Raw genomic sequence first — 11,611 nt, 5'->3', positions numbered from 1 at the left:
GCCATTTTTTGGGTTTGGGTTTACGTGTATTTAGAGTTGTGACTCTAGGTAGTGTATGAACTTTGGATGCCTCTTTTCAAGTGATAATGTCTTGGTAATATGCAAATTACATGAACTTGTCTTTAGTCTTTATAGTTTGTGTTGCATAGGCAAAATAACAAATGAGAGCATGGAGAAAACATAAGTATACAATTTCAGAATTGTGACTTAACATGATGGAAAAATATTAAAATATCTACCCAAAAACAAACTAGAACAGTGAGAAAAGAAAAAAGACTTACATGGCCAAGATATTTTATGTATTGTTGCTACAACTTCATCCTTGAACAATGGTCAAGATTGAGATCCCTACCATCTCCAACATCAAGTCTGCATCACTTTTTTGAGTTAGTATATCATAACAACTTAGTGTTGATTAAGCTTCCAACAACATAAAACTAATGTCTTCTAATAAGAATATGTGCTTGCAGCAATTTTTATAGCCACAACGAAATTGAATATATCTGTGTAATATACATACCAATAGAAAAAGTGTTGTGTTGTGTCATTTTTAAACCACACGCCATAATAGAAATGAAAAATGTGTCCATAACGGTGTCATGGATCGATCTACATAAAAGAAAAACAATCATTTGAAATTAAATAGGAAGGAATGATCATGTGAATCACTAAATGATAATTCCTCTAGAAAGCTTTGAGAGGAAAAAACTCTGAACTTAGATTTCTATTAATCTTATATATGGAAAAATCAAGATTTGTCTAAAATATACTTGACTTTCTATCAAATTTCAAACAAAAAATAGTGTCAAAATGATTTAAATACTAAATTTTTGAAAATAGAATCATTACATGCATCTTAGATTTGTGAGAAGCAAGAATGTCAAAAGGCTTACACATATCTTTTAAGGAAAGAGAATTGTATTTTGAAGTTAATAACTTTAATTCCATGGAGTCATGTTTACAATATAATAAATTTTAAATCTTGGACATAGACTTAAAATAAAACTTCAACATAAGATACTCGTGGATTTTTGTAATAGTCTCCTCAAACCTCCATAATTTATACTTAACTTATTAGACTCTACTTCGTGTAATTGGATTTTTGCACACACGTCTTAATTTAAAATTTTGCACAATATTCAAGACAACTTTGTTGATTGCATGTTCTATAGGGATTATAGAATTTCTTTAAGAAGCCAAATTTTTATTTTCAATAATATTTTGTCCTCTTTATGATGACCTAGGCAATGAATCATCCAAACAATCCATATGATCACCCAATTGTTGCAAAAAATGACACACCTACAAGAATCATTCCTATTGCACCATTGAATCCTTACCAAAATAGATGGACAATAAAGGCGAGATTCACTACAAAGGGTCCACTTCGCCATTTTAGCAACACCAAAAGAAATGAAAAAGTTTTCAGTTTTGACTTGATAGATTCTGATGATGGCGAAATAAGACTAACAAGTTTTAATGTCGTTGCAAAACAATTTTACGATCGCATAGAAATTGGGAGAGTGTTTACCATTTTGAAAGGGAGACTCAAACCTGCACAAAAGAATTTCAACCATTTAAAGAATGATTGGGAAATTTTGCTAGAAAGTAATTCAATAATTGAGTTGTGTTTGGAGGAGGATAGCTTAATACCCAAATGACAGTTCCATTTTAGTACACCAATAAGTGAACTTGAGAACATGAAAAGTAATTCTATGGTCGATATCATTGGTGTTGTTTTAACAACCGATCCAATAAGCATAATATGTAGAAATAATGCCACCCAAATTGAGAGGAGAACTATTCAGTTGAAATATATGTGAAATTGTATGGTGGAGTTAACAATGTGGGGGTGGTTTCTGCAATAAAGAAGGCCAACAACTCCAAGAAATGTGCAATTCAGGAACTTTCCCCATTCTCGCTATAAAGGCTGCACAAATTAGTGATTTTGGTGGAAAATATTTGGGAACAATTACCACAACCCAACTTCTTATAAATCTAGAGCTTCTCGAGTCAAAGAAATTGAGATCTTGGTTTTATATAGAAGGAAATAATCTCAATTCCCATTTTATTACAAAGGAAACCTCATATTCAATGCAAACTAGAATGGTAAAAAGTATTGTAGAAATTGAGGATGACGAACAGGGTAAATTTGATAAACCTTATTGGACAATGATAAAAGCTACCTTATCTTTCATAAAGGTGGACAATTTTTGTTACACAACTTGCCCTTTGAAGATTGGAAGTAGGATATGCAAAAAGAAGGTCAACAATAATGGAAATGGTAATTGGTATTGTGGAAGATGTGATAAGAATATGCTTGAATGTGATTATAAATATATGCTTCAATGTAAAGTGCAAGACCATACTGGTTTCACTTGGTTTACAACTTTTGAAGAAGCAGTAGAAGAAATTACGGGTATTACAACAAAGGAATTACATAAATTGAAGCATGAAGAGTTAGATGATGTCAAGTTTTGAGAAATTATACAAAAGGTCCTTTTCAACAAATACATATTTAAACTTCTTCAAGTGAAAAAAAGAGACCTAAAATGATGAACAAAGGATTAAATGAACTATCATCAAAACATAAAATTTTGATTATTCAGCTGAAAGTAGGACTTTATTAGATTCAATAGCTAAGTTCTAATTTTTATTTCATTAAATTGCTCCAATGTATATCTTGTTAACTAGGTTTTCAAACATTTCAAATCAACTCATTGGATATATCTAATTTAGTTGATTTGATTTCTTCACGATCGATCAATGCAATATACCCTTTACATTACTTATTTTTAATAGTAAATGTGATGATGTTTTTAAATATATATGAATGTTTAATATAACATAAGATGTATAATCGTTCCACTATTTTAAACAATGTGCAATGCTAAAAGTTTGCTTTCATGGTGTAACTTCCATAATTGTAATTGATGTTTGTTCTTAAACATGTCTAATTTTCAAATTTAAAATTTATCCGTGTCAACTTTTTATATGTATTAATTCATTTTCTACTATCCTATAATATTATCTTACCCTTTGAGGAATCTTGATAATAAAAAAGTGCTAGATACAAAGGAAACCAAGTCTATTTAGTTTTATAACTTTATATTTCATGTATACATCATCAAATTTATTATATTATAAATTTTATATTGGTCTTTGATAGTAATCTAAATTAACTTCTATTTTGAATCTTCCTTTTTGCAATTTTCTTGTATCCAAACTTCTTCACTATAACAATGCTCTAAAAATGATATATTTAATTTATGCCAAACATAAATTTTGTTATAGCTATGGTGTGTCTATTACAAATGTTATCTTGGTCTTTGATAGTAATCTAAATTAACTTTTTAATCTTCCTTTTTGCAATTTTCTTGTATGAAAAATATAATTGGTATCAAATATAAATAGGTTCACCATTCTTCCACTTTAAATTTGCAAGTCCAAACTTCTTTGCTACAACAATGCTCTAATAACAATAAATTTAATTTATGTCAAACATGATTTTTGTCATAGCTATGGTGCACCCAAGATTAAATTTGAATTAGAAGAGAAAAGGAGATAATATCAACGACAATACCAAAGAGAATATCAAAGGGTGTATCAAAGACGACAAAGGGAACAAATGACAATAGTTAAAATGGAAGAACAAAGAATAAGAGAAAATGAAGCTCAAAGACAAAGATATGCTAGAAGAAGGGAAAAAGTAACAATACAAGAATTAGAATTTCAAAATAGAGAAGAACAAAATATAATCTCTCATAATGAAAAAGAAGGAAGCCATCAACATAATCTACAATCAAGTGAGAGCTCCAATCAACCTTTTGATGTAAATATTGAAAATGAAAATTCTAGATCAACATAACTTGTACAAGAAACGCCTCAGCATGCAACTCCAGTTGGCATCAATTTAACTATAGAAAGTGTTAACATTATTTCGGGATTCCTCGTAGGGGACGTTTTGATCAAGTAGCAACGTTTCTTTTTATCTTCGGCCATTTTCCTGTCTGCCAGCGTGTGCGCTAGGTGGTGTCTCAGCGTTGCCTCTAGGTGCTCACTTTTTTCGTTCAAAGTTGAGAGAACGTGGAGCTGTCGGGTGGCTCGGTTTTTATAGCGTGGTATGCTTCTCGTCCCAACCATTCATCGTGCAAAGGTAAAGACACTTGGTGTCTCTGTGATACCTGATTTGGTTCTCTTTCTGCTCTCGACTTCGAGTGTCCCTTGAGCTGCCATGTGTCTTCCATGATAGTTCATGAACTAGGATGTGGTTTGCATCATGGTTTTCTTGTTGGGCAGGTGCAGGGATTGCCACGATACGATGGAGATAACAACTTTTAAGGTTGTTTTGCTGGGTATTGTCTTGCAGTGTGCCACGCCAGGTTTTCTTGTCAGAAGTGGTTGCTAGGATGTTGTTGATGCCGCACGCTGTTAGTTAGGAGCCGTAGGCTCTATTTATGCTTTCTTTTTCTTGCTTAGAAGGGTTCAGACTTGCAGAGAGATTTTAGACTTTGTCTCATTTAAAGAATCCTTTATGTTGATTTAATTTGGTGAATGATAGACATGTCAGATTGTGCCTATGGCCTTTGTGATGGTTTTATTTGAAGCTTAATATATTGACTTCTGTGCTATTTTCAACTTCGATAACTTCTATGATATTTGTTGTGAGACTCCGCGGATTAAACTATGTTTTGAGACTTGTTTTCTATTGGACGAATAGTTAATATCATTTTATGTTGAATGAGTATTGTGTTGAATTATTCTCTCGAATGGTTTTGAGCATGTAGATTGTTGAATGAGCTTTAAAACCATATGTTTTTAGGTTTTATATGTTGTTAATGCTTTTCTAAAAATGCTCTGGCGTATCGCCTAAATAGTGTAGACCATTTTGTTTTAAGTTTTCTCTTTCACCTTTTCTCCTTCAATTGTATGGAGTGTTTTCTTCTCAAACCCGAAGGTCATTCAGTGAGTTTCACACAACAGGTCCCCCATCACCGAATTTCCAATAAGGTTGTTCGCGTTTAAGGTAAAATTAAGAGTAAACAATTGTTTTTCTGGCACGCCCAGTGGGACCCAAATTTTGAATAAGTCTAAGCTAGTTTACGAGCCACAAACTCGTTACCAAGAGTCAACCAACTTTGAATCCCAGTTTACTCCTTCCACCCCTGGTGAACATCCATTCGCCCGCAACCTCTTCTTTCCAGAACCCACATATCTTCCTTACAGTCGTTCCTATAATAATGACATAGATTCCTCCTAGAAACTTCATGACATGGAACAATGGAAGCCCTCTCATTCCTCCCATTCCACCTGTAGTATGGGGGCCGATTCCCTCCGCCGCACTAAAAGTTGTCCCTAAATTCACCAGAGAATGTCACAAGACTCCTGGGGAGCATCTACAAGATATAGCCAATGTCTGCACTGTCCATAACATCACTGAGAAAAATATAGCTTTGAGATTGCTTGTGGAATCTTTCAAAGGGAGAGCTCTAGATTGGTCTAGATCCCTTGGTCCAAATTCTATAGCCGATTGGGATCAGCTGGGTGATCGCTTCTTTCAAAGATTATCCAACAAGGCTGATAGGTCATCCTTGATGCATCAATTGATTACCATAAAGAGAGTCCCTTAGGAAGTAGTGACATAATTCAATTTAAGGTTTTAGAGGACCTGGCAAAGAATAATGTTGTCTGCTCGTCCTCCTGCGGTTATGGCGCTTGTCTTTTATTTGAAGGCCTTCAACTCTGTTATATCTGTGATGATTAAATCTCTAGGAGGCAATACCCTCCCATGAGCGTTTGAATTGCCAGTCTAATAAAAAAATAATCTAATCGATGATAAGAAGCTTGCGCCATGACCACTCATGCCAGTCTTTCCCGAAGTATCAAGTCAAGTCCCTGAACTAGTTGTGCCCAACACATTTGCTCCCCAACCTATGTACGTGTACCCTAGACCCTAACAAGCACATTGGCCTCCACCCTCATCTTTGGCCGCAAAGGTTAGCGATATGAAAAATTTGTTGAGAACTTTCTCAAATGAAATCGTCAATATGAAAATGTCTCAAATCCCACCTGCTAGACCCCCTTTCCAACATTTTTTTCAAGGGAATAGACCTGCATATCGACAAAACTAATATGCAAATAACCAAACTTCCCCAAGTCAGCCCAATGGCCAGATAGTTCCTGATGCCCTCCTAAATGGCACAAGGTTAGCAAATGATAAACAACACCAAAGACACGAAACCGTTAGTGTTAGTCAATCAAAAACTAATCTAAAAAGGCATACTAAGAGAGACACTAATAGCATGCTAATGTATCTAACAAACGAAACAAATATTATGAGGCATCTCCAACTGCCTCTTAGCATGGCCTTAGCTCCTTCTCCCTTGTTCCTCTCCTCTCCAAGTTCCAAAATAGTGTAGCTCTCAGCAGCTTTTTGCACTATGGATGCTTATGGAGGATTGGGATTGTAGTATTGAGCTTTGAATGTGAAATAAAGAGCTAATGCTATGCTATTGATGCTAAACTGATATATTTTAACCAAAATAACAAGATATTAGATGATTATGCTAAAATGCTCTCTAAAAATGACTATAGCTTAAATGCATGCAAGTTTTCAAGATCTAGATTATGAAGAAATGGGCTCTATTTATAAGAAAAATGGAGCAATGAATGGTTGGGATTGAGTAATCTCAACAAGGGTCAGGATTGAATGATTTCAAATCTATGTGAGGGCTTTCAACCCAATCCCAGGATGACAAGTGTCAATGTGAGATAGGTTGAGAGGAGAGGGAATAAGCATTAAATGCCTGATATGACCTTGGGATTTTTAGAGTCAAGGTTGGTTGAATGAATAAAATCTTTATTCAAAGAATAAAGCTTTTATCCAATGGATAAACTCTTGTGCAAATGTGAAATGGATGAATATGGTCAAGACAATAAATGTTTGGGGGGACAAGTTTGAAATAACCATAAATGGTTATGTAAGAGCCATAAATGGTCATGTAAGAGCCATTAGTGGTCTTGGAAAACTTTGAGGGTTAATTTGTTGAACACATAAAATATTAAATGCTTTTCAAAGACTTTGGAGTCTTTGAGAAGTGACTCCATTTTGCTTAGGAATGTGACAATAATTAGGGGATGGATTAGGCTAATTAGGAAGGGGTTAGAAGAATCTAGAAGGGGATTAGATTTTGCAAGTGGATTTGGTGGGTGAGGGAAAATATGATTTTATTAAAATAAAAATTCATTTATTTCAATAAATGTGTGCAAGTTGCATTTGTAGGAAAATGCAAGTGGGGGGGGGGGGGGATAATGATTTAAATAAATGTTTTATTTAATTTATTTAAAAGAGGAATAGGGGGATTTAATTAAATAAATAGATTTTATTTATTTAATTGATTTGAATTTGATTTAATGAATTAATTAAAATAAATTGAATAATTTATTTAATTAATAGAAGAATGTTTGGAGATGAATTAATTAAATATTTATTTAATTAACTGATGGCTAGTGGATTTTTAATCAAATAAATAGCGAATATTTATTTAATTAAGCTGCACAGATTTGTGTGACTACATTTGCCCCTCTTTGAGACGGTGTGGTTTATCGTATCGTTTCAAAGAAAGAAAAATTGGTGTGAAGAAATGCCCCATAAAATGTAAATTTAATGGGTGGTATGCCCCCTCAAGAGATGGGCCGAAAAATTGCGAAAAAATCGGGCGATCTCTCGAAAAAGAATGAAAATGGGCAGGGTGGTAGAAGAGAAGGAGTTAGCAATGTGGGTGAAAATTAAAAGAAAACGGGGGAAACATGGAGAAATGGGGGGCTCGGGAAGTTCACGGGGACCACGGCGATGAGCAGGGGTGAAGTTATGGTGACCATGAAGGGTATAAATGGGGTGAAAGGGGTGAAAACAGGATCATTTGTGACCGCGACCAGTTGAAAACGAGAGCTCTGATAGTGGCGTTTGGAGGAGCGAGCAGCAACTACGATGCCGATTCTGATCATCGAGCACAGATTCGAGCGAGTCCGATGGTTCCAACGCCCAGATGACTACGGACCAGCGGTACGCAAATTCAAAAACTCAATTTTTGTGCATTTTTGATAGGTTTTTAGCTGAGTCCAAGTTAAGTCGGAGCAAGAGCGCTGGAACTTTGGTTTTGGCGCTTTTGCTCCATAAACTAGCGTTATTGTGTCGCAATGGCGCTATTGTCCCCTTGTTTGAGCGCTTGTGCCATGTATTAGCGCTGTTGTATGTAGGTTTTAGCGCTATTGATTAAGTAGCGCTATTGCTGAGTTAATTGAGTGCTATTGAGTTAAAAGAGTGCTATTGTAGTGGGGTTTTAGTGCTTTTGTAGTAGTAGCGCTATGGTATAGCTGTTTGAGCGCTTTTGCTATAGTTATAGCGCTATTGTTGAAAACTAGCGCTTTTGTTAGTTAAATAGCGCTTTTGCTCTAGGATAAAGAAATGCCCCAGTTTGGATGAAGAAAATCTCCTGATGCCAATGATTGATGGATGGCGAGGTGAAGTGGGAGTTGTTTTGAACCATAGCAGCCTGATGAGACTTAGGTCATTTGTTAGGATAAATGCCTGTTGAAGTCTAGGTGGCCATGATTGCTTACCTATTGAGACCCGAAGATACTTGATCAAAGTATCTGTTGATAGTCTAGGTTTAAACTTAAGAAAGTTTGAAAACAAAACAACTGATGATGATTGATGAATGTCCATGTGCAGGAGGATCTGCGCGTGTTGCAGTTACGCGAGTGCCATCCTGCAACACAGGGGTTGCGGGACCGATTGACCCAGGCGGAGATTGATTGTATTGTAGCGACCGGTCTTTATGAGGTGATGCACATGCCCGTGATTCGTATGAATCACGGATTGATCACAACACTGGCAGAGCGGTGGCATAGTGAGACGTGCACCTTCCATTTGGCTCAGGGGGAGATGACCGTGACCTTGGAGGATGTGTGGCGCATCCTACGAATTCTGATTCGAGGGGAGCTGGTCACATACGATAGATCCTGGGGGATGGTGGTAGTGCAGAGGATATTTGATGAGGATGTATTTATTGATGATGGCTCCATTGCTTGGGAGGATATAGTGGCACTGTATGAGCCACTTCCAACAGTTTTGTCAGGGATTGTGGGAGGACTTCTGTGTCCAGACCGGCGGTCACATAGGTTGGCGGTGGGATGGGGATAGGTTATCGAGATGATGATGACCGAGGGGACCCGATTTGCATGGGGGCCGTGCGTGCTGGCGCACATGTATCAGGAGCTTCATGAGGTAGTGTACCGGGGGAGGGGTTCCTTAGCAGTGGGCATGACGCTGCTACACATTTGGGTGTGGGAGCACCTACCAGTGACTCGACCGGTGAGTCTGAGATTCCGTGTGGTGGATCAGTCGTACATGTTTATGTACAGTGGTATGATGAGTCAGCCCCACTTGGGGAAGTTAGAGTGGTGGCGGCGGGCGCTGGATGATCTGGATGTAGTGATATGGCGGCCATACTTGGAGTGTGAGCCATGGGATGATGATGCAGAGGCACTACCTTATGTGTTTATGACTCGATTCCTCATTGGGAGGACTACATATCATGTGAAGAGACAGGTGCCTGGGAGAGTGACGAGGCAGTTCGGACGGCAGTAGGGATTGCCTAGCGGATCAGGGGAGTATGCACGGGTGATTTGAGAGAGGTATGCATGGGGTCCAGTGCTACCTTATGATTAGGCACTGGCAGAGTTTCGGACACTGCAGGCGAGGCCATGGGATCTATGACCGAGGGTCGTTGATGCAGGGTTACAGATGAGTACACGCAGTATCGGGCGGCGCACCTGATCCTACGGATATCGGACCCAGCAGAGCCGATCCCAGCATTTGAGGATGAGAGGGGACAGAGACGGAGGAGGGCAGGAGGTCGAGGAGATGGAGGAGGAGGAGGTGGAGGTGGAGGAGGTGGAGGAGGTGGAGGAGGATTGGGGATGCGGAGTCAGTGGAGAGGGAGAGGTGGACTGCCTCTACAAATCTCACAGGGACCACTGATACCGAGAGGAGTTCAGTTGAGTGGGAGGGGGATGGAGAGGGAGATCCCGATGGACAGAGGGGAGGGGACTACTGGAGAGGGAGGTGTAGGGGAGGCAGCTATGGACACTGGGGAGGGAGCCATTGGAGATTTGCGGGACCATATTATAGTGCACTTGCAGACGCGGATAGAGGATTTGGAGGCAAAGGTGGCAGCTAGGGATGTGCAGCTATTTGCACGGGAGTTAGAGTTGACGGTGGTGCTGTGAGAGAGAGATACTGCAGTGGAGAGATTGGCGGAGCTGCAGGAGAGAGTCCAGGTAGGAGCACAGTGGCCTTTAGGGGAGGTGATGAGGGAGATGCGGCGAGCTCAGGTTGAGATAGAGTACTAGCAGGGGTTATATGAGCAGGTGGTGCCAGTGAGTCAGCGAGCTCTTAGCTATTTGCAGATGCGGCAGGCTAGATCAGAGCGATCACAGAGGATGTAGAGCAGTGGGGGTGTGATGGGTCCACTGCAGAGGGAGAGATCAGGGGATGCAGGAGGGAGTGGTGGTTCGATGAGGCCTCCACAGAGAGATGGATCAGGTGGTGCAGGCACCAGTGGTGGAGCAGGTGGAGGTGTTGGGACAGCATCTGGCTAGAGCGGCATTTGAGAGAGCATTCATGCATGGATGTATGTATTGTATCATTTGTTTATTTGGACTGTATCTTGGATGGCTCTTGGTAGCCGATTTTGTAGACTTCATTGTACTCTGATATATGAGATGATATATATGAGGAGATCCCATTTTTTGATGATATGCATTTGATTATGTATGGATGTTTATGCAGGATGATGAGTTTATTGCTTAGATGGATATGTATGTATGTATTGATGAGATGTTCCTTATATGCATGTTTTTGATGATGATACTGACATATGAATGCAGGTTTATATATGTATGATTTGTTTGATTTTGGATGCAAATGCTTTTACGTATGTAATGTCATGATGATGATGTATGCTTATGATGATTTATGAACAGGATTTTTTTGGTGTCTCCTATTGCAATATAATGATGAGATGATTTATGTGATGGTGTTAATGCAATGGTCGAATGAATGATGTTATGCATCTAGATGTTTTTAGATGAATGTAAGATGGATAAACAAAATGTAAAGTACAAATGTTTATATGATAATGTGTTAAATGAATGCAATATGGATAAACAAAATGTAAAGTACAAATGTTTATATGATAATGTGTTAAATGAATGCAATATGGATAAACAAAATGTAAAGTACAAATGTTTATATGATAATGTGTTAAATGAATGCAATATGGATAAACAAAATGTAAAGTACAAATGTTTATATGATAATGTGTTAAATGAATGCAATATGGATAAACAAAATGTAAAGTACAAATGTTTATATGATAATGTGTTAAATGAATGCATATGTGTAATGGATCTAAAATGTTATGAACCAATGTTTTGAAATGAAATGGATTTATGATTCTAAATACTTAAATATGTTTTAAGTAAAAAAATGATAATGGGATTCTAATAACTGCACCGTAATGCAATTAAAAAAAGATGATAATGA

At 37.8% G+C, this 11,611-nt stretch overlaps 1 pseudogene; it reads left to right on the top strand.

Annotated features, from left to right (window-relative positions):
* Nucleotides 1-1,247: 1,247 nt before the first annotated feature.
* On the top strand, nt 1,248-2,650 carry LOC131858876 (replication protein A 70 kDa DNA-binding subunit E-like; annotated as a pseudogene).
* The last annotated feature ends 8,961 nt before the right edge of the window (nt 2,651-11,611 follow it).

This window comes from Cryptomeria japonica, chromosome 10 (genome assembly GCF_030272615.1).
Source record: "Cryptomeria japonica chromosome 10, Sugi_1.0, whole genome shotgun sequence".
In the NCBI taxonomy this organism is placed as follows: domain Eukaryota; kingdom Viridiplantae; phylum Streptophyta; class Pinopsida; order Cupressales; family Cupressaceae; genus Cryptomeria; species Cryptomeria japonica.
The sequence above is the reverse complement of the archived record's forward strand: the minus strand, read 5'-3'. Positions and strand labels throughout refer to the sequence as shown.